This window comes from Mustela putorius, unplaced genomic scaffold (assembly GCF_011764305.1).
Source record: "Mustela putorius furo isolate JIRA1106 unplaced genomic scaffold, ASM1176430v1.1 tig00003942_pilon_pilon_pilon, whole genome shotgun sequence".
In the NCBI taxonomy this organism is placed as follows: domain Eukaryota; kingdom Metazoa; phylum Chordata; class Mammalia; order Carnivora; family Mustelidae; genus Mustela; species Mustela putorius.
Window position 1 is genome coordinate 1,041,480 of NW_025422087.1, and position 24,228 is coordinate 1,065,707.

General features: G+C 42.6%; 1 protein-coding gene across 3 annotated transcripts in view; it reads right to left on the bottom strand.

Annotated features, from left to right (window-relative positions):
* ATP8A2 (ATPase phospholipid transporting 8A2) overlaps nucleotides 1-24,228 on the bottom strand; it is a 604,668-nt gene that overhangs the window by 307,710 nt on the left and 272,730 nt on the right. The gene's annotated exons all lie outside the window — the stretch shown is intronic.

Here is a 24,228-nt window from a genome sequence, read left to right on the forward strand (position 1 = left end):
TTCAATTTCATGTGAATATATATAAATGCACATTAACATTCCATCGAACTGCCTGGCAGGTCTGTTACGGGTAAAAACATCCCCATTAATGTTTTTTACATTTGATATTTACAATAACCTACTCTGGTTGCAGTCTAGGCTGAACTAGAACATCCAAATTCTTCTCCATTGGAAATTTAATTACTAAGGTTCTTATGGCGTTTTCTCCCTCCTCCTTTATACTACATACATATTATTCTTGGTGCTTCCTGAGCAGGAAACTCCATATACACAGATGTGTGATGGTGTTGTTTTTTTTTCTCAAAAGATAAAGTTGCTAAAATTTAAATGGCAAACATTTCTCAGTTTGCACAGATAATCTTTAAAGCCTCCAAACAGTATTAGGGGATATACACAAAAGATTAATTTCTATCCTCTGCTGATCTTCAGATTAAACCACTTCTCCCCTTGGGTCATCAGAAGAAGACACAAACTGATCAGTTTTTTCATGTTACAGAAAATATCTACTCAAATTAAACATTTTAAAACAGTATCTTTTAAGACATTACTACCAGTAAAGCAAGTACCTCGGTGTGATGTCTTAATCGGACACAATTAAAGCACAGAATTATTCTTTGGATTTAAAAAAAAAAAAAGTATGTCTGACTTCCAAGTGGGTTTATGATTATGACTAGTATATCTGGTTCAAATTTAAGAGTGAAATTTTTAGCTCTTAATAAAAAATATGGTTTAAGTTAATGAGGGGAGCACAAAAGTCTGCTGAAATTATTCTGTCTGGACAACTGTCCTTTGGCTATTAAACAAAATTTACATATAATTTATCCACCTGATCACATAAATTACCGTTTTAAAGAAATATGTCAAATGGACAGGAATCTTTCTACCTCTAGTTAAACTGAGGACCTGCTACTATCACAAAGGGAGGCATAAGTTCTATTGCCTTAATGCTCAGTTTTCATTCTCAACAAGAGACTTGAGACAACACTTAAGAGAAAGACGTATTTGAGGCATAACTATGGTCTAGAGCCCTGTTCTATACTCAGATGGCCCAGAGTCTGGTCCCAACTCTCTACTTATTACCTCTAGGACCTTGGGCAAATTACTCAGCCTCTTTAAACAGCAAGTCTTAAGTGTAAAACAGAGCTAAGAATAGGTACCTCATTGAACTTTTTGTTATGAACAAATGAGCTAATCGGTGCCACCTGCTTAACACTGGGCTGGGCACATAATAAGCGCTCAATGAAGCCCATTATTCCTCTGGTTACTATTTATGCATGAAGAATTCCCTACATCTAGGAAAATACACAGTGGTGCTACTTCAGGCGGTGGATAAATGTCATCACAGACAATGCCTTCTTTGTCAATGTAATAACAGAAGCATAATTGATAGAAGAGTGTCCTAAAAAGAAAAACTGACTTCTAGTAAAAATAAAGGAAACTTTATACTTTTTCACTCTTAATTAGTTGCATAATTCTGAATCTCAAACAAAACATCTATGTTTACCTTATCTGTGCAAACAGCCTGCCCTTTAGAACCTGGGTAGAAAAAAAAAAAATCCCACCTACTCAGGGAAATCCCGGTGTGGCCTCCTGGGTGTGCTCACCGGGGAGCCCAGACAAGTCTGGGCAATTCTGAGGTGTGTGCTTGCCAGGGGTCAATGCGTGGTGGACAGAAAAACCTCCTGGGAAATATTTTCCGCAAAAGGATGAGGCAAGCTCGGCCAATCTGGTCTGTGACCAACATGCCAGTCATGGAGGCACAGTCTAGCCCAGTGTCCTTTACTCCCATTACCACCCCCTGGCTGTGGAATTAAGGAGGGAAGGTTGAAGAATACAGATCCCTGAGATACGGAACCCCCCCACCTGTGGCGTTTTTGTAAGGGGGCACAGTACAAATGAAGATATGCAGCAGTAGTGATATTATGAAGGGTACTTTCTCCACTTGGGGGTATTTCTGGCCCTCTCAGGAAGACGGACTGGACCCTTCTTCCTCAGCCCAAGTGTTGGCAGCCGCCCATCTGTCAGGTGTGTGAGGCTCTGGGGCACGAGCAGGGAGGGTGCCCAGCACTGAGATTGTGAACGACAGAAACGTGGTTCCTGAGACATACACAATCTTCCCCTTCCCACCCAGTCAGTCATTCCACCAGTTGTGTAGGGAAGGACCTGAAAGGGAGCTGGGATTTCAACATGGGCAGGCAGGGACACAGTCACCCACATGGCCCCCTCTTCCTGACAGCCTCCGCTGCCACAGCCCACAGCGGCCTGGGGAACACGGAGGATATTAAGTTGAATCACTTTCAGGTTGAACCCGCAAAGTGTTATGGATGAAATCTTTATATCCCCCCAAAATTCAGACACTGAAACCCTAATCCCTAGTGCGATGGTATTTGGAGGCAGGGCTTTTGGGAGGTCATTAGATCACAGCAAGGAAGTACTCACAATATGATATCTCTAGTGCCCTTAATAAGAAGCTACAAGAGAGTTTCTCTCTTCCCTTTCTCTCTCGCCGCCTCACTCTGCTCTGCACCCCCCCCCCAGCCACAGAAGGATTCAGCAGAAACACAGCCAGTCCATAAACCAGGAAGAGAGAGCCCTTGTCAGACAGTGGACCTGATGGCACCTTGATCTCAGACTTCCCAGCTATCAGAACCACAAGGAATCAATTTCTGGAAGCCACCTGGTCTATGGTGTTTTTGGTAGAGCGGACTGAGCAAAGACAAAAGACAACTCCTCGAGCCCACTTGTCATACGGCATGACTACTCTTGGCATAGTGGATATGGAGATTAAAACATGAGGCTTGAGACCACGTGACCACAACAACGTGAGAGCACACAGAGCATGCAACAACCGCGCTCAAGTTTACTGTCTAATAAAATGTAGTAACTGCAGACAGTTACATGTGTAGTACTAAACATGGAAGAGAAGGTTGCTAGCATGTGGGGAGGGGGGTGGACAGCACAAGGCATCTTAGAGCGCGAGATACCCATGGAATGAAATGATGTCCCGAAGCTGTGCTGACCCGTCAGCTGTTAGAAACACAGTCATGCTATCCGGTTGCACAGAGAACATGAAACATTACTAAGTTGCTACGTGGGCCATCCCACTTCCTGGTACATTTTGCATTACATTTTCCTTTCCTTCTTTTTTTTCCCCCAATTTTTTAATTTAAATTCCAGTTAGTTAACATACAGTGTAATATTAATTTCAGGTGTAGAAGCCAACGATTCATCACTTCCATACAACAGCCAGTGCTCATCACGAGTGCCCTCCTTGACCCCATCACCTATCCCCCACCCCCCACCCCCCATCCAGCAACCCTCAGTTTGTTCTCTATAGTTAAGAGTCTGTTTTGTGGTTGATCCTTCTTCTTCCTCATATCCTATTCCTTTTGCTTGCAATGCTCTCTACTCCTCCCCTCCGTTCCTACCTGGATTGTCCTGTTCTCCTCTCGCATCATCTGCACAGAATCACACCTTTGCCTGTAAGACTGAACACCTCCCTCACCATTAAAACCTCTGCAGATCCATCCTCTTAACTGCACCCCTGACTTGTCTCCAGCCTCTACTTCAGTTTTAATTCCTGGGCTTCCAGTGCCCACTCAGCAATAATCTTTGATCCAACCCAGACTAGCTGGGTTCACTACACATGTGTGGCAGAATATAGGTCCCTTCTGTGTAGTTCTCAAGCAAGCCAATCGAAGGTATTACTATCACAAACAGTTCCTTATTCTCCAATGGACTATGATTCAAAAGTCTATTTGTAAGTTAGTTATTGGGCTCTTAGAATCTATTTTCCCAAAGGAACGATGTTACAAATTGTGGTTGGATCCCAGGGCCTGTTAATGCCTATTTAGCCTCATCGCTAAAATTTATACTGCAGTCTCTTATTTTAATAAAAAACCAATTACTGCAAGTTACAATGGACTTAGCTGTTATGAGGGGCATAGGGAGTTGGGACCAGGGGTTTCATTCCCAGAAAGATACAGAACATTCCAAAATCCTTCATTAGAATTTCCCTATTAGGTGTTAATAAAAAAAAAATGTTTTTCCAGGTATTCATATGTGTCCTACAATTTTATTTTCCTTCACAATTAAAAACACGATTTACAGCCAAAGTGAGCAAGGTGCAACTCTAGACTGTTCCACAGCCACCTCTCCCTTGCTTGTGCTGTACGGGAACCCTGCATCTTTTACCAGCAAGCTCAGCAACTGCCTCGGCATTCCCAGCTTTTTAAACAAAATCATGTAAACACCATAGACAGTGCCACCCTTGAGCTTGGGAAATGGTTGTTCATCTGCTCACAGACTAGAGGTTCACGAGAAGTAAAGTTCAACCTGCTCAACTTTCGCACAGATGGGATCCTCAAGATGGTTCTACAGTGAGTTACTCCAGATTTAATAACTGGGAAAGATGAAGATTTCTAGAATCTGGATGCCTGTTTACCAATCGGTAGGTAGCAGGAATCTCTCCTCAAAATGAAACCACTCCAGCAACACTGAGATCTGTCAGGCAGGTGATCCTCTCCCTCTACGAGCTTGGCAGTGTCAAAAGGAATTTCTTAGACGCTGAGCTAGCAGCAGCTGCCTCCGACCCCACTTTGATGTTCTGCAAATTCCAACAGGTTCAGAGCTGATGATGCTGAAAGCCGGACAGTTCAAGTTTCATGAGCGGCAATTCAGCCAAATCTTACTTGGCCTTCACGAGCAAAGTCCCTTCTCCTGAATTAACCTCGGGCTAATGAGTATCTAACCATCATGCTCATCCATGGGTTCAAAATGGTTTTGTTGTTCTTCCGTTCCAGCCTCTCTTTTTCTTGTCCCTTGCCAACTGCCAGATGTGCCTTCTCTGACCACTACGTTCTACCATTCCTCCCATCATCCCCAGCGTCCAGGCTCCCAGACTAGCCACAGCGCCATTCTCCTTATTCAGGCCACTTTCATTTTTGCAGTATCATTTTCCTTTCCAGTACAATCACACCTCTTTCCTGACAGCATTAACACTCTCAATACTTTTGTATTTATAAATACTAGTGGACTCAAACATTTGTAAAGCTAAAGACAGAGCAAAAATCCACCAAACCTATAAGAGGCAAATAAAGGAGGTGGAGGCTGAAAACAAGAGAATTCTTCATGGCCCCTACTGACAGCTGCTGGTGCCAGTGGAGCTGGTATCCTTTTGCTCTAGATTTTGCTTTGTTCTAATCTATGAATATCTCTAAAGTTCATTAAAAAGTAAGAGGAATCTCTGTTAAATGTGTAATGCTTCAAGGATTTCCTATGATACTTAATAATTTCAAGGAAGATGGGATGCTATCTCACAGCCATCGAGCAAACCTTTTTAAGAGATAAACTGGTGCCACCAAACACCTGTCTTGTACTCTCAGGTCACCTTCCACTGTCACCCTATCAGGCATTCTCTACACTAGCCATTCCACCTCCCACAGAATGTTTCTATTTCTGATTTAAAAAATTATTTATCTTTGCAGATTTCCCAATTTACTGAATTCTCTCAGTAACATATAAACTCTACAGAAGTTATGCTTTGGTTAATCATCTTCATTGAGTTAAAATTAACACACAATAAAGCTGAGTCATTTTCAATACACAGTTCAATGAGTTTAGGCAAAGGTGTGCAGTCCTGTAACCTCCTGTGTAACCAAGACACAGAACATTTCCATCACCACAAAACACTCCCTCCTGCCATCCTGCATGCAACCCCATCCCCCTCACCCAGTCCCTGGCAATCATCGGTTCACTCGGGTCACTGTAGTTCTGCCTTTTCTAGAATGCCATATAAATAGAATCAGACTTTACAGTCTTTTGTGTCTGGCCTATTCACTTAGCCTAAGGCTTGGTATTTCTGTGCTTATCAATTCCTTTTTGTTCCTGAGTGATAATTCACTGTATGAATATACCACAATCTGTTTAATTCATTCACCCATTATTGCACATCTGGTTATTTCTGGTTTTAGGATATTATGAATAATTCTATAAATATTTGTATACTGGTCTTTCCACGGACATATGCTCCTATCCTTTCCTGGGGAGATACCTAAGATTGGAATTACTTTGTCATGCCCCGCCCCCAGACACGCAGAGCAAGTGGAAGTCTAACTTCACAGAGACAGCGAGGCTGTTTCTAACAAAGGGATGTAGCTGTGGCATTTTGGTTTCTTACCGGTCCTGGTTGGTCCTCATCCTTGTCAACACCAGCACCATCAGTCTGTGTGATTCTAGCCACTCCCATGGGTGTGCCCTGTTGGATCTGGTAGTCTGCATTTGCATTTCCCAGATGGCTAATGGTGTTGAGTGTTTTCCAATGCTTACAAATTAAATGAATTTGTCTGCTGGGATTTTAAGACATACGAGTAAGCGAGGTGGAATAATGCAAGTAGTACATGGGGGCCATCCCTGTGTAGGCTGATAACCTGAAAACACTGTGTACACAAAAGAGCCCCAAGACCCTCTCTACAGGAGAGCTGCGATATCCTATTTTTCAACTTCTGATTTGTACATCTCACATCTCTAAAAGATGTACATTTTCCTGAAAAGGCATCCTAGGCAGTGTGAGAAGAGCGATTAGGAGGTGGGGAATAGGGAAAAAAACTGGCAGCAGCTATTCATGAGCAAGTGTCATTTATTGGAAAAAAGAGAGTGCGACTCTTTATTCACATAGCCTCACTGCCATTTATCACAAGATGAGTTGACTAACAGTTGTGAGTAAGCTCAAGTCACTGAGGTCAAAAAATTCCCTGAAAATATGTACTCTCCTTTTCATGAAGGATATTACATAGCAAAGCTACTAGGCTTACTTAATTTTCTTTCAAAAAACTAGTATTTTGATTTCAGCACTAGGAATCCTTTTACATGCTAAATACATATATTCCTGAATAGCTGTATACAAGATCTCAAAAATAATGTGTATGTTTAGGAAGCACTGCTATTCCAATCTTGACTATGAATCTTAATTTTTTTTTTTGCAATTTTTTAAAAAATGTGGAATTCTGGGGCTCCTGGGTGGTTCATTTGTTAGGCATCTGCCTTCGGCTTGAGTCATGGTCCCAGGGTCCTGTGATAGAGCCCTGCTTTGGGCTTTTTGCTCAGCAGGAAGTCTGCTTCTCCCTCTCTCACTCCCCCCGCTTGTATTCCCTTTCTCGCTGTCTCTCTCTCGCTCGTTCTGTCAAATAAATAAATAAAATATAATTTTTCAAAAAGTGGAATTTTAAAGTAGATAACCCTTTTTCTATAAGAAAACAATTTCTCAGTGTGACCCTCTTGCAAGAAGAAAGCAAAATCAGCATTTGTAAGTGATCAGTCAGCTGCTGTATAAAATGACCCTCCGTAATTCCATGGAACAGTTGCTTGTCACACATTTGTCCAGACTAGATCTCTGGGAGTCACTGTGTACTTTGGAGACACAGTGAATCACTGCCACGGCTGGTATCACAATAACTAGAAATAATTTTACTATGAACACAACCACTTCAGCTTAATTAATTGTCTGACCTTTTGGGATTTAAATTTTTAACTTTCATTGTATCAATGATATAGCCACTGCACTATTTTCTAAATCTTGGTTCCTGGAGTTATAATAAAGTACCCAGACCAAACACAATGATGGCCAAGTTTATAAATTTAAAAAGAAACTACTGCAGAAGATAATCTCGAGACAATTAAAATTTGCAGAGTTTTTAATGAACTACGTGGTTAGGGATATCAGATAAATTTTAGCAAACAAAAATAGAGTGCTATTGATCTCACACAGAAAGATAAACTACCAGCTGCAAACCCAAGATCTACATTTGGCTCACAGTGACAACTGCTGGTGTCTGTTACGTCATCACAGAAAGCATAGCAGAAGTAATGTAAAGTCTTTTCCATTCCTGAACAATTTATTTGCTGAAGGATAAAACCAGTTTCTTACAAAACATATGTTTCCTTTTTGAAGAACCCCTTATAGATGCCAGGTTAAAATAAAAAATGAACATACTAATCCTAGTTAATTTCCTGCTGGGACTTAAAGATTTGCCTATAATATTTCAATAATACAGCCACTGCACTTACTCCTGAAATGTTCTTGACTCTTAGAGGAATGAAAATGTGCCCAGACTGTGTTTAACTTCTGCAAACAACAAATGAAACAGTAAAAAAAAAAAAAAAAAAAAAAAAAAAAAAAAAAAAAAAAAAAAATTCCAAATCCATGTATGGCAGCCGTAGGCTGTGTGAGGGAGTAACACGGCACTTGGAAGGTTGTAGCCACATAAAGAAAATGCGATCTTGGGCTACCCACTAGTACCTACTGAAGTAAAAAGACTATACATGAAGCACTAAGACTGGCTGCCACCCACAGTCCCCAGGCTGCTGCTGAGCCACCACAGGCAGGTTCTGGAAAGCACCTGTCAATGGGACCTCCTCAATTTTGCTTGAATCAGTAGGAGTTGGGAATACAGAGAGAGCTATGTGAGTGTAAAGAGCAGCTGTATACAAATCCTCTGCTATTTAGGGAGAAATTTCATGCTTATGTGCAACACTGTTAGCACATTTAAAACTGGGAATATTTACTAAATGACAGTCTCCAGTCAGTAAAGCCAGTGGCATACTTTATTATATAGATACAGATTTTTAAAATAACACTAAATAAATAAGCAAAAGGTGTAGAAAAAGTTCCATTTTTGCAGGAGACCACACTGAAGGATGAGCAAGGAGGAGCCCTCAGCACATACAACGGGCCAGAAGGCTCCCCCAAATTGTGCAGAATCCATAACCAACTAGGGGAGGGGAGGGTGGGCTTGGGGTCAGGCTAGAATATACTTCGCCATTCTCATCTCTAATCGGGCTAGCAAAGATTAAAGGTTGCCAAGATAAATGTTTACACAGAAATACAGAGCAAAGAAAAAAATCCTTCAACTAACCCTTAGCCATTAAGAGCCTATTTTGTGCCCAGGTTTCTAGACATGGAGAGGCCTCCAGGGAAGCAAAGAGCCACAGGGAGGAGGGCACACCATAGCCTGGGACCACTGCACATCTGGCATGTAGAGTGATACTTTAGAAGCTGCTGATGCCGGCCCGGAAAGCATGAGGAAACCCAGGCACAGCTCGGAAGGTGCTGGGGGTGGGGGAGCTGGGCAGACAGCAGACAGGACAGGAAGCATTTGCACATCCTGCGCGAGCTCACAGAGAACCAGCAGAGGCTTCTATGTATACAGATACCACACTCAAATGTTCACAGGTGGAAGCTGGGCCACCAGCAGTTGAGATGATGGACTGGACTGTGAAACAGACCAGCAAGAAGCCTTCAAACGATGACAGTCTAACCTTTGACTGGGATGACAGAGACAGAACCAAGAAATGCATTTCAGAAGAAGGGAGACACAGTGCCTGGTGAATGGTCAGAGGGTGAGAAAGGATACGGGGATATCTGGCCTGGTAGGCGAAGGAGGCACATTGCTGGGAAAGGGACAGAGAAGGACTGGGGGAGGGGAAGGAGCCTGTGTTTGGGGAGGGGTCAGAAGATGTTTTATTTTGACTTTGTGTACAGAGAGTTGACTCTTTGGTTCAAGAGCAACCTTCCATTCCCTGTGAGACGGGTGAGGAAGCCTCAAGGGGCCGTGGGGGATTAGGGAACCCCCGGGACCCCAGACCACCCGGCACTGCTCTCCAGGGACACCGCTCCTCAGAAGTCCCTCCGCCTCCTGCGCCCCCGTCAGCATCTGCAGAGCGCTGAGAGAACATCCGGCAGCCATCCCTTGTCCTTTGTGGATCATATAACCTCTCAATCAATGCTGGTTGAAGAATGGAAAAAGAAACCATTTGGGTAGTTTCCTTACCACTCCCTCTGGGTGAAAAAAGCAAACAAACAACTCACTCAGCATACAGCAGGTGCTGAGAAAATGCTTGCCACCCCTTGTTTGGGGACTATTTGCTGCTTCCTGAACTCCTGACCCTGGCCAGAACAATCGCTCACTGTCTGCGGTGAATCATCTCTTCTCTGCTTCTGTTGGTCCCTTCTGCACATCACTGCACTCGCCCTGGGACAGCGGCCTTCTATTCATGGTTTTTAAAGCATGTGAGACCTCAGCCTGGAGGACCACTCACACAGGAAGCAGCCGTGGGATGCCAGCGACGAGGACGCAGCCAGTGCGGAGCGGCCAAGGCCTGTCTCAAGCAGCTTCCATGTTAGTGAGGCGACAGGGATGGAGCCAAGAAGACCCCTGCCACACGCCGTGTAGTATGTGCCGTGGAAGACAGGCAGGTAGGGTTTCGGAAGGAGGAGTCCATCAGGAACTGGACAGGATGGGTCTCAGGAAGACTAAGGCTGTCTTTATGGGCAGAAGCATAACAGTTTATGCTTAAGTGGACAAGAAGTCCCAACAGCCAGGAAATAAAATCAACAGGTTGAGTTTAGGTAATTAATCCCATATTAAAAAAACAAAAACCAAAAAACAAAACCATTTCTGCAGCCAAAATTTAAAAGCCAGGTGATTTCACATGAAAATTTTGATACCCAGCTTCTCTTGAAAAATTGCGGTACCTGGGAACCTTAGACCCATGTTCCTGAAAGGCAACACCCAGCTCTACCTAATGAATACATGCTGGCCATGACGCCTCCCAGTCCCTATCCCCTCACCAGTATCGGAATGCCCGGCATCACTGGCCACCAGGTGCACGCTGCTCTGTTGCTCTGAACCACCCCTCCATTAAAAGTGGGAATAAAAATTACTAGGGCAAGCCAGAGCTTTGTGGTGATGGGGACACAACTCTGTTAGCATTCCCACCATGTCCCGGGCTCTGTGGGTCTATGTCATAGCTTCCCAGCTCGGTGAGCACAGCGTTTCTTAATTTCTTTTTTTTTTTTTTTAAAGATTTTATTTATTTATTTGACAGACAGAGATCACAAGTAGGCAGAGAGGCAGGCAGAGAGAGAGAGAGAGAGAGGGAAGCAGGCTTCCTGCGGAGCAGAGAGCCCGATGCGGGGCTCGATCCCAGGACCCTGAGATCATGACCCGAGCCGAAGGCAGCAGCCCAAACCATTGAGCCACCCAGGCACCCCGTGTTTCTTAATTTCTAATGGGACACAACTCAGGGACCTACCAGGCTCTGCCCAGATTCTCATTAGGGTTGTCATAGATTGTTGCTATCACAGGCATTGCGCCAGTCGATGAAGGTTCGGTCCCTAAAATTAAACTAGTAATACTGAGAAGACATACAAATTCCCAGATTTAAAACCTGAAAGCTATCCAGAGGAATGAGGAATCCTCCAGATTCCACCTCCAGATTTCACCTTTCACACACACACACACACACACACACACTTTTCCAGATGGCTAGCATTTCTATAGGGAAAAATAAAGTGTCAGCTTAGGTATTGAAAACATTGAGTAAGATGGCATATTGGATAGAGTTAATAACTTGGAATGTGCCTATGAGATCTCTTTCTTCATATACACATTTTGGGGCTCCTAAGCCTTAGTGCCAAATGCTTGAGAGAAGAGATGAAAAGTTACTGGGGAAAAAATACATATATACACACATGCACATATATATAAACATACACATACACACACTATATATTTGATATAGTAGAGAACAGGCATAAAAATATAAAATATTTTTTACAAAATATATACTATATACTACACCAAATATGTATACATATGTATATACCAATATATACATATTATACATACATATGCATGTATGTGTATAACATAAAACAGAAACCACTTTTGTGAACCTTAAGAAATTAAACTCAATCCTACAAATGCTATGCTCTTCCATGCAGGTGATAATCAAAGTACTGGGGACAGAAAGATGGAGAATCCCCTGCCTTCCACCCCAGGAGCACATGAATGAAAAACCATAAGTACTATTATGGAGGACTGTAAGAGAAGAATAATAATGTACAAGATGGAGAGCAGGGAAAACTACCAAAAGGAAAATTTAATACTGGAATGTTTAGCAGAGGCTAGGAATGGACCAAACAGCAGCTTGACAACTGTCCTTACCTGTTGGTGTTTATGAGAGGAACACCTAGAGACATTCAGGACAGCTGGGCTGGGGCCATGGGGGAAATCCTGCATTAAGAAAGCTGAAATTCGGGGCACCTGGGTGGCTCAGTGGGTTCAAGCCTCTGCCTTTGGCTCGGGTCATGACACCAGGGTCCTGGGATTGAGTCCTGCATCGGGCTCTCTGCTCAGCAGGGAGCCTGCTTCCCCCTCTCTCACTGTCTGTCTCTCTGCCTACTTGTGATCTCTGTCTGTCAAATAAATAAATAAAATCTTTAGAAAAAAAAAAAAAGAAAGCTGAATTTCTGAATCCTATTAGAAAAACAATTCAGTGCTCAGTCCAATGCCCTTTCCTATCTGTATCTTTGAGGAGCTCAGCTGGTCTTATGTCCTTAAATATATTAGACTCACAAATGTGTATCTCCAGGTAGAACCTCTTCCCCAGATTCCAGACCCTAATATCCACCATCTAACTTGGTATCTCCAACTGGTTGTCTTGTAAGGCGCTGCAAACACATCATCCCTGGAATCTTGGTGTAACTCAAACACACCCTCCTGCTGTCTTCCAGCCCTTAAAACTGGAATGCTCAGCAGAGGCAAGAGATTTCCAGTGGCTCCTCCCCCCTTCCCAACAAGATCCTTCTCAGCAACCCTGCTTAAAATTATACTCCCCTGGGCACATGCTTTTTCCTCTCCTGCCTTATTTCCCTCAGGGCACTTATTTGTCCAAATATTTCTTGAGTAAAAGGCCATGGGAAGCTGGGGACAAGTTCAGACCCCATACCAACACCCACACCTGTCACAAGGCCTACACTGAAGAAGTCGAGAGGACTGAAGACTTTTCAGGGGTAGAGTGTACAGGGTCTGGTAACAATGTGAGGGCCGTGGGTGGGGGCTGGTAATATGGGCAAAGCTTGACAATCTTCATGGAGATAGACAAGGCCAGAGGGATGAGAGAAGGGGACAGAGAGGAAGGATAGACACAGTAGTTCAATTTCTGAGCATGTTAATTAAATAAGGCACATTAACATAAGCATTAATACAACCTTCTCAGAGACAACTTAAAGCCTAATACACTTCCCCAAGACAACTGCTAAGGTCTAAGTTACTTCTAAATTTCCTAAACCTAAAGGCTCAGAAGGGCTCAAATTCACTAGGTATAAAGGCTACAGGTAATACTCCATCTCCTGGAACAACAACAAAAAAATTACAGACACCAGAAAAATGTGCGAAATGATGATCTGCAGAAGACCAGAGTGTCCCTAGTGCTTGAAACTATGTAGAGAATAAAAAAGAAGAGGCTCTGTTCTCCAGACTTACATTTAATCAGTTCTAAATCCAGCACAGATTTGACCTTTGCTTTAAATAGATTTTCTTGGAGAGGAGGGAAGAAAACATTGATTCATCCGAGACTCCTGAACAACCTACTGTTCACATTACTTGAAATAAAGTCTGCTTTAAATCAGAATTCTTGAGACACAGAAATAAATATACCAAGAGGTTTCTAATTCTATGCTTTCGCCAGCTGATTATTTTCATTCACAACAGTGGACGAACTTGATATGGTCTTTACAGAAGAAGGCCCATGGCCACAGAGAGAGCACACAGAGGAATCAATCAGATCAATGCCATCCCGGCTCAAACTTCAGCTTGTCTTGTGATCAACACTTTCAAGAGAACAAATAGGAGAAGTATGTGAAATGGAGATGACTTTTCAGGGGTTTCTAAAGCCCACGTTAATTTAGCAATAGTTTGAGGAGTAAGGGAAACCTAGAAGCAACAATGTTTCCAGTGAGAATGAAAAAGGTTAAACCAGAATCATTCAATACCAGGACTGTTCCCTCAGGAAACGGGAAATATACAAGCTTTCCCACTCTGCTCAACTCAGTCATCAAGATCAATGCTACAGACTTATGGGCTAATTAGGCAGTTAATATGCAATCCTGGCCCTAAACCTTCTTAATCTATTTGTTAGCAATTTTGAGTATTTCCCTGCTCATTTTAAACCATTGTCAGAAGACAGCCAGAGAGACAAAACACAACCTACATTGAACAGAGGTATGCTTTACTATCTATTTGCTTCTGCTTGAGGAAGAATTTGAAAATGGGCTTTGGGTACCAGGTAGATAAATGACCTCAGAGCACCAGACAGATAATGAAGGTACAGTGGCAACATTAAGGAGTGGTGGGGTCTGTAGCCAAATGAGAAATGTCTGTCCCACCTATCCATATTTACAGGGCTATCCCAACACAACACTACTGTAGGCTGTGTTTGGCCTACGGCCTAGCAATTGGACACAAAAATCAAGCATGATCAGAGACTCACAATTGAAAAAGGAAATGATGATTCAATATACCATTTTCCCAAATGGTGACCATTTCTTTTTTTTTTTTTTTCCTATACAAGCTAGTGTGTCTTACTATTTTTTAATCAAGTTTTAAATTTTAATTCTAGTAATGTTAACACAGAACTCTATCAGTTTTAGGTGTACAGTATAGTGATTCAACAATGCTACACATTACTCAGGGCTCATCATGGTAAATGTAATTGTTTTTTCTGCACAAGGAACATCACAACATGCTTTCCCAGATGCTGCCACTTGTAATTGCACATGACCCTCTTACGGATTATATGAAAGGAATACTTTCCGGGCAATTCAGTTGAGATGAGGACTCATACATACAGTCATTTCAGAGCTCTAATGACAAGAATCAAATACAAATCTATAGACTGAAACAAGGAGTAAACTCTCTCTCTCTCTCTCTCTCTCTCACACACACACATACACGTACACACTGAATCCAGCAGAAGTATATTATTCTCCTACCAAATCAAGCCTTTTGAGAATCCTCTGTGTAGAAAAGACTTAACCAGCACAAGGACCAGCTGTGGCCCATACACCCAGACCTGATGTTGAGACGGAGTAGAAATTGCTCACCTACACTCTCAACCAGAGCCTCACACTGGGCACCAAAGTACCCACAAGCTTCATGCCCAAGGGCAATGTGTTCACACAGAGCCTCCCTCCTAGTCTTTTTGTCTACTTCACCCTACGCACATTACTAAAACAACCTCAAATTGCACTATTAGCACATCATTTTTCTGTTTGTGGTCTTTTGCTCTCAATTTATGTCCCATCAAATGGAATATTTGGAGATCAGTTTAATGTTTCCTCTTCTTGCTTGTTTTATGGTTTACAGTATTAGAGCTTCCAACCTTTTACAGCAAATAACCACAGAATCTCTCTCATTGCATTAAGAACTTCCCCTTTAAGTCCAAGGAAAGACTATTGGGTTTAAAAGAAAGTCATAAATGCACATGAAGCCAGCCAGAAAGGACCCAGCAATACCACCAGCCAGCCCTGAGCTCCCAGCCCCGTGAGAGCACTACCTCATATTCCTAGTAACTTACCCATCTACTGGGGGGAGAAAGCTTTAATGTTGCTGTAAGCCAATATACACATGTGAATCCTCAAAGCAGGCCTCACAGTACAAGAACTTTCGGGAAAGACATCCTGCAGCTGAGAACCAGGTTCCACATTCCTTAGGGTGTAACTCAATCGGTCAGCCTGCACAAACTCACCAAAGGACGGCGTGCTGAAGCAAGCAAGCAGAGGAGCAGACCAGAGGGCGCGGGCCTAATCACCCGCAGTGTGCCCCACGGAGAGAAAATAACCCGCAATAAAGAAGGTGGGGAAAATTACTCTCGTATGAGTTTTAAGAGTTTGCATGACAGATGAAGAGAACTGTGGCCAATTAAAGCAGCAATACAACTAAGAAAAACAACTGCTGGCCGGTGTGTCAGGCTCCAGTCACTTGGTCTGGAAGGTGATGAGGGTCCCAGACTATGGGAAAGGATTTTGTTCCTGATTACCACCTCTCGAAATCATAAGGTGTCTGGAGAAGACTAGGGAAGAAGGATCCAACTGACAACAGGAGCCCACAGGATGGCTGAGAAGAAACAGACTTTGGAAATGGAGTGTGGCTGATACCAATAATTCACTAAATCTTCTAGCATCTTCACTAAAGCTCCGCGGCACTTCTTACTAATAGAGTCTCAGTTACAAGGAGAGGCAATATATATATATATTTTTTTTTTTTTTTCAAATTTCACTTTCCTTCAGCTATAGTTACACACACATAGCTTCACATGGAAACTGATATGTGGTAATTTTGCTTCATTTTGATGTTTTTCTTCTACAGGCTAGCCAAAGACCAGAGTGTTCTTTTGGGTCTGGATTATATCCAAACACAGTCACTTGGTAAAGACTCATTCTTCTATCAGAAGGTGAACCAGATCACATCCCAAGCTGTCAGCCCAAAGTTTTCCTCCATTCTCATCTATTTTAAAAGGTACACAAGAATGAAAGCACTGAGATTTCCTTTTTCCAACCTCTTAGATCACTATTTTCACACATCTTCAACAAATAAATCATTTTGAGGTGTTCTCAAAGACTTGTTTGCTTTGTTTAGATAAGGGGTAGGAGGGAGGTAAAAAGCAAAAGACTACAATACTTGTATTTAAGGAGAAGGAGGAAACAAACCTGTCCACAAGTTCACATTGGCCCTATTTCTCTTTTCCTCTAGGAGCCAACTGCCATTCCTAATAACAACACTGGAAACAGCACAGAGGGCTCCCTGCAGGTTTCCTTCCCTGGCAATGGGCTGAGCGACAGCAACCACTGCCCGGAACCCCCACAGCAGTCAGGACCAGAGGAATACACACAGGTCATGCCACTACCCAAAATTATGTACCTGTCAATCTCTGCAAAAATTGAGTGTGGAAATACCAAGGTAAACACTACGGGGCACATAAATATTTCATTCTGCCTCCAGTATGGAAAACCAGTCTTCTAAAACATTAGCACTAATCCCAAATTCATTTCTGATGCAGGAGCTCTAGGGTAACAGATTAAAGACACTCATTTTCCCTGCACCCAAACTGTCTGGAGTCTTAGGACAAAGGCAACTGAACACTGCAGGGCCTTCTACCACCCCTCTGCCCTCAATATTGGTTAAGTTGGGCACAGCTTTTTCTTTCTTTTTAAATTTTTCCCTAATTTCCCAATCTTTAAAGACTCCTTCCTCCGGAAAGCAGTCTAGAATTCCCAGTTTTCATGGACACCTTTGCAAAAGGAATCAGTTACTTCAATACCAACTGTTTCCCTCTTTTTAGAAATATGTACTAGGGCATATTTCTTGATGCTTGATTGCATCTCTGCAATGAGAATTTAGGCAAGGAGTGGTTGACACATTGAACCCATTCAACCTGAAGACCACAGTCCTATTTAGATGCACAGAGCCCCTCTTATACTACCTGCAAAAGAAACTGAATGTCTGTACCAAGTGCAGCCTAAATCCAAACCGCCAAGAACTAACAGACCTAGACTGAGATGAATAAAACCTGGAATGTAGACGGTGCTTCATGATAGTGAAAGTCCCTTGCTTTGCTTTAAAAGAAGCTGAGATATGGAGAGCTCATGGTGATGTGGCCAATTACCTGTGGAGGCTATAGAACACCCCTTATCTAGAGGCTTTTAGTGCTCAACACTGTTTTCTTCTTTCCATCTCTCTCCACTATTCTCCAACTCTTGAGCACTGCAACCATATCTCATACCACCTTGGTTTCCATGACCTTCACTTTCACTTCCCTTTAGCCACTATCAGTCTCTCAGGGCTGCCATAACTGACCACAACTGACCAACAATAAAACCATCTCAGTTCTCAGGGCTAGACGTCTGAATGCAAGGTGTCAACAGGGCCATATTCTCTCTGAAACCTGCCCCACCCCTTCCTACCTGCTGGTGGGGTGCAATTCGGGCTTGCAGCTGCAGTGACTTCTGTCTCTGCCACCTCGGTTATGTCCACGCATCTCATCTCTTCTTGTAAGGACACCAATCATTGCACAGGGCCCGCTTGACTCCAGCATGACCTCATTTTAACTAATTATATCTGCAAGGAACCTATTTACAAACAAGATCCCATTCTAAGGCCCAGGGGATTAAGATTTCAACCTATCTGTTGGGGTGGACACAACTCAACCCATTAGAGGCACACAATTATCGCAGTCATACCCAAGAAATAATAACATGAAATCTCCCTTTTGTTCCCTCCTAATCAATTTATTCAACCTCTTTCAACATGGCCTGCCTTGTTTTCAAAATGAGTTTTGTTACATAAGCCACTGAAGACTCACTCTCAAGGTCGTTCTTAGCTTGGCCTACCTCTCCAGCTCTCCTGGATTCACAGATGCTGATGCTGTCCTGATACCCTTCACCTTTTGTTATTTCTACATTATTTTGTTATTTCTACAATATACAATGTATATTCTCAACTCACATTGTCAATCTACAGAGCATCAAAGGATTCTCCTTTGAGACACTAGCAATTCAACTGGTCCTATTTAATATCATTTGACCAGGAAGGGCCCAGGATGGTAACCTTGAGCTAAGCTTCTCTTGATCTTCCTTCACAATGACCTTAGTTTCAGAGCATTCATTCATTCAAAAGAATATTTACAAATATTTACTTGTACGTGTCTAGGCATTTAAACTTATGTTCAAGATCAATAGTACACAAGATAAATACAATCTCTCCCTCCCAGAATTAAGCGTATACCAAGAGTATGAACAACAAGTAAACATGCAGTACTAATTGCCAAGACTCAGGCAGGTAAGGAAGCTATAGATGCATCAAGGAAGACGTAACACCAAAGGAAGTTAAATTGCATTATCTCCCCCAAGAGTCTGACCCTGGCTTTCTTCTGATACTTCTACCTCGGTGTTTACATTCAATTCCAAAATTGCCAACAGTGCTTCTAGTGGTTGGCACCCAACCCCAGCCTCCATTTTTCCTCTGTGCTTCCAACTAGATTTCTCCTGGTTGTTTCTAGCAGGATGTTCCAGCGGTACCTGGAATTCAGTGAGCCTGACACAAAGACCTTCCCTTCCATTGCCAGTCTTTCCCTCCACTACTATCTCACTACCACTATGCTCTCATTCATTCAAACTCAGAATCCTGGTATCCTCCTTCTCTTTCATTCTGATGCCTTGCCCCAGTGCTTAACTGACTTCCAAGTGCAAGTTTTAAATTCTTACTAGAAAACTTTATATCTGGGGACACCTGGATGGCTCACTCAGTGAGCCTGCCTTTGGCTCAGGTCATGATCCCAGGGTCCTGGGATGGAGTCCTGCCTTGGTTCCTTGTTCAGCAAGGAGTCATCTTCTCTTTCTCCCTCTGCCACTCCCCCTGCTTAGGCTCACTCTCTTTCTCTCTTACAAATAAAATCTTAAAAAAAAAAAAAAAAAACAAAAAAAAACAACTTAACATCCTTTCCTTTCCTTTTTCTTTACTTTCTTTTTTTTCTTCCTTCCTTTCTTCATTGTCATAGCCTAGGTTCATGTTCTCATTAACTCATTGTGATTACTGTAAAGAGATCTTCACCAGGTTTCCTTTGCTCAGATCTCTACCCAATGGAATTCAATTTACATGTAACATTAAATTCATAGCATGTTAGAGCTTATAAAATGTTTTCAGAAAACTTGTTTTTCATCCCCACATCAGCCTCCACTGGTGGACATAGGAAGACCTGAAATCTCAGAAATGACCTGAGAGGTTAAGTGACTTGCCCGAGAGCAAGTAGCGGTGGAGCAACCACTCATTCAATGCTGATTTCAAGTGCAGAGCTCACCAGCCACAGTGCTGCCGAAGTCATTTTCCCAAAGGTATTTCTGATTGTCTCCATATAATATGGCTCAAAAGCCAGCCACACCCCGGGAGATGTCTCCAGAGATGGCTACAGAGGCCTCACCTCTCCTTGCTTCCACCAGTCCTTCCCTCCTGCCTAAGAAGAACCCCTTCCACTGGAGCTGCTCTCGGGCCAGAGCCAGGGCGGGGCGGGAAGTGCAAGTAGCTGAACCAGCAACGCTTACTTTGGCACCTTGGGTCTAGGTAATTCAGTAAACTCAGCAACTCTCCAGTGAGGACTTTAATTCCAGAAATTCAGCAATACTGCCAGCCACATACTCCCCCTGCTACCAGCCCAATCATTAAGGGCCTCTACCTTTCTCCCTCACCTCCGCCATTTGTTGCTGAAATGACCACCACAGGCATGGATATCTGCTTGGCACCATACTCTGTGACTACTCAGTTTGGGGAGACCTTCCACACACAGGCAACAAACATTTAATAGCAATCTAGTAACCATCACGTGCTTTGCAGATGCTAGGGACATAAAACTGAGGGGTAAGTTCTTGCCACCATGAACTATCTGTGCCTCCATTTCCCTATCCACTGTACCCTGTGGAACCTGGGCTGCCATGGGTAATCTTACTCTCACCCAAAACTTCTTAAATCCCTGCATTACGGTCATGATTAAAATCTGACTTTCCCTGGAGGCATCACCTGCCTCACACCCCTATCTCACTTTCTGTCTCTACTGCACTTCCTCTCTCCTTTACACCAGATCAGCGCAGTGATCCCTACAGAGTGTTTGGACTGCTACACTCCCATCCTTATCTCTCCTCCCTTTCAAGTACACGTTTGTCCACTAATACCTTTATCCCCATCTTCTTTGCAATTACCAAATCAACTCTTTCATGTTCTCTCTTTGAAGACAGATCACATTAAAGACCATAAAAGATGGTTCAACTCAAACATTGACCAAAGACCATGTGAAGACACTTTCCTATATAAATCCCTCACAGAGGATACAGGACACCTGTCTCTCACCTGTTTCCCTATATCCACCTTATCCTTCACCAGAGAGAGATCCTCTACACTCCCCAAATGATCTTCATATTCACCTATTTTCCCAGAACCTTCTACCACCTCCTGCCTGCTGGAGCACCATTTATTCTTCAAAAAGAAATAAAATGCCTCTCCTCTTCCACCAAGCCTCCCCTGAGCATAAAGATTTTTCTGACAACCTTCCAATCAGTTAAATTCAGTCTGTACAGCTAAGCAAGATTCAGGGAAGCCTGGAAGCCAGGCTGAGGGGTTAACACTTAAGCCTCTAGAAGGAGGAAACTCAGGGGTGTTAGACTAGCACTGCCCAATAGAATTTTTGGGGATGATACAAATGTTCCTCTGTACTGCTCACATGTGTCTCTGGAACACTTGAAATGTGGCTAAGGGCAACAAAGAAACTAAAATTGTAATTTTATTTAAATTAATTTAAATAGCCACATGTGCTAGTGGCAACCATAATGAGCAGATTTCTAGACTAAGTTGGTGCCATGATAGAAGAGTTTTTAGAAAGACGAATCAATGCAGCAGGGATAGAAAAGAATGTGCTGGGGCGGGGCGGGGGGGGGGCGGTGCACAGCAAGGGAAACTAGCTAGCTGGGAATCCCTGGCAGTGATCTGGGAGGGAGACTTCCCTTTCTCTAGAAAGGAGAAGAAAAAGACATGACTCTGTCCTATCACCAAGGCACTAGGAAAAGAAAAGCACACAAACACAAACAAAAAACAAAAACAAAAAACAGGAGTTAGAGGCTTTATAAATCCCATTAAAAAATAAAACTACAGAAGACATTTTTTGCTTGCAAATTTTAACTTATCAAACTGAGTTTCCTATTGAATATCTACTAATAAGAGATGCACAGTTTCATTAAGTCAAATACAAAACTAATTATTTTCTAGAGTAAATGTATAAAATGTAAAATAATCATTTCATGCGCTATCTACTTTTTCCCTTTCACCTTGGTGAAACTCAAACCTTTTTGTTCAGACACACAAAAAACAATAGGTATCCAGTGAAGGTGGTGAGGTTGGGGAGAGATGGTAGTCTCTTATGATATGCTCACATAAAATAAGCCTGTTGTCAGGGAAATGATTAAAATGTCCTAAGGTAGAATTCACGTGTGGTCTCTGAACCAGATTAGATCTCACACTTCGGAACAGAGCCCTGAAATGACTTGCTTATTTCCTTTCTATCCTCCACCCCACACAGAGGTCTGTACCGTTCCAACACAACTCAACTCAGAGGGAGAGCTACTGAGTAAAGCCAATTTAGAAATAGCTAAGCCAGACTGGGGGAAACAACAACAATCTAGCTCATCCTTCCTCTGATACCTGTGAAATTTAAGGACATTTTAAGATATGTGTTTAAGCTCTCAAGTTGGGAACATGTTCCATTTGAAATTTCAATCCTCTGATCTGTACTGCCAATCAGATTATCTTATAATCATTACCTATTTGTCAGAATACTTACCCTCCAAGGCACTACTGAGTTTTTAAATAAATAGACAGGTTAATTAATCATATCAATTTGATTTATATAACATAAATCAAAGGAAAGATGCACTAATTGGGGGACTTCCACTTAAAATGCTCTTTTTGATGAAAGGTTCAGCATAGAGGATATAGTCAGCAGTGTTTTAATAGTGTTGTACGATGACAGATGGGAGTGGAGCATAAGGTGCAGACTTGTCCAACTGCTCTGTTGCACACCTGAAACTAACGTAGCATTGTATGTCAACTACACTTTAAAGAAATAAAATGAATGACAAAATAAAATAAATGTTATTTTTTGAGGCCTCTCTATCGATCCACTGGGAGCACCTCGACTGCCTGCCTCCTAAAGGTGAGTTTATCCAACTCATGAACTCCAGCAGAGCCTGGGAAGCCACTTCCAATACTCTTCCAAACATACTCACTCTCTCAGATATACTCATTAGAACAAAATTATTGGCCACACCTACAATTTGTGTATATGATATTCTTCTTCCATAATCCTTCCCTACTGAGAGTGGAATGGCTTCACATTCTATCAAAAACACACAAGATACTAACTAGAAAAGGTTTTGTCATCACATTTCCCAAAATATTAAAATTAGAAAGCTACTTCATAAGCACATGATTTCCACATAGTTGCCAGCATCTGAAAATAATTGGAGGTATTTCCCAAGGTACTGCTCTGCACCTGGTCTGATTTGTTTCTGTCTGTCCTGTTCTACAACTCTCCTATCGGCCAGGCTTGATTTCAACAGCATCAATGTGTAAACACAGGATGCCCTCTGGAAAGGAAGAATGTTAGACATTTTTAAGCATTTGAGATTGACAACTGCTGTACAGTGGCCCCGGAGACATTTAACTTGGCTCCTGCTCAGCCGCCTGGCATTATAGGTCACACAGTGTAAATCCTAAGGACAAAGCCAACATGACAGACATGTACATTGTTGCCATTCCCAAAATTCTGTCCTGCTAGGGCCCTCTGTCACCTCCAGAAGCTCATGTCTCCTGCACATGCTCACCTTCTCTTATAAAACCTGTACACTAACAAGCTGGCAAGCACACTCAGGGGAATGATCAGAATTTAGGGACAGAGGAATGAGGAAAAGTAGGATCACACCATTTGGTTACAGAATACTCTCATGAAAACAGAGACATAAAGAGAAAAGAGAAAGAATAAAGCATCCTTTAAGGATGCCTTATATTTAGTTAGTGACTACAGTTTGCTTTTCAATTACTCAGAAGAACAATTTATGAATCCGGTATGCTCAAAAGCTCACTGGTGGGGCACCTGGGTGCCTCAGTCGGTTCAACATCCAGCTCTTGATTTTGGTTCAGGTTATGATCGCAAGGTTGTAGGATCAGGCCCTGCATCAAGCTCAGCAGGGAATCTGCTTGAGAGTCTCCCTCTTCCTCTGCCCCTGCCCAACACCCACCCCCTGCCTCCCCCTGCCCCCTACTTGCACACACACACACACACACACACACTCTCTTTCTCAAATAAATAAATAAAATCTTTTTCTTTTATTTTCTTTCTTTTTTTCTTTTTAAAAAGATAAAGCTCACAAGTAAGATCAGCCTCTGGAGGGTGATAAGCCATGGAGCAACCAGAAATAGAGAAGAATGCATTCTGCCCCGTGCCTCTTCCACGTCCTGGTGGGAAAGAGGCAGGATGGGAATGGAAAGGCAGTGCTAAGGCAGAAATTCTCAGTATTTCCAATCTAACACACTCTTCATATTTTCATTGAAGAAGGAACCTGCAGAAATTATTTTCAGGGGATGCTGATCAGAAGGAAACAATGGAGACACGGTTTAAGCCCACAACCAACCCGTTTGCTTCCCCAGGGCTCCAGTTCAATTCTACTTGATACTGTAGTCACACTGCAATTCTGAAAAATTAGTTTCAAGTTTCACTTTCTTAGTAGCCAAGACATGAGAAGAAATGTACTGCTGAGGACTTGAGGGCAGGGAGAACAGGTCAATCGACACT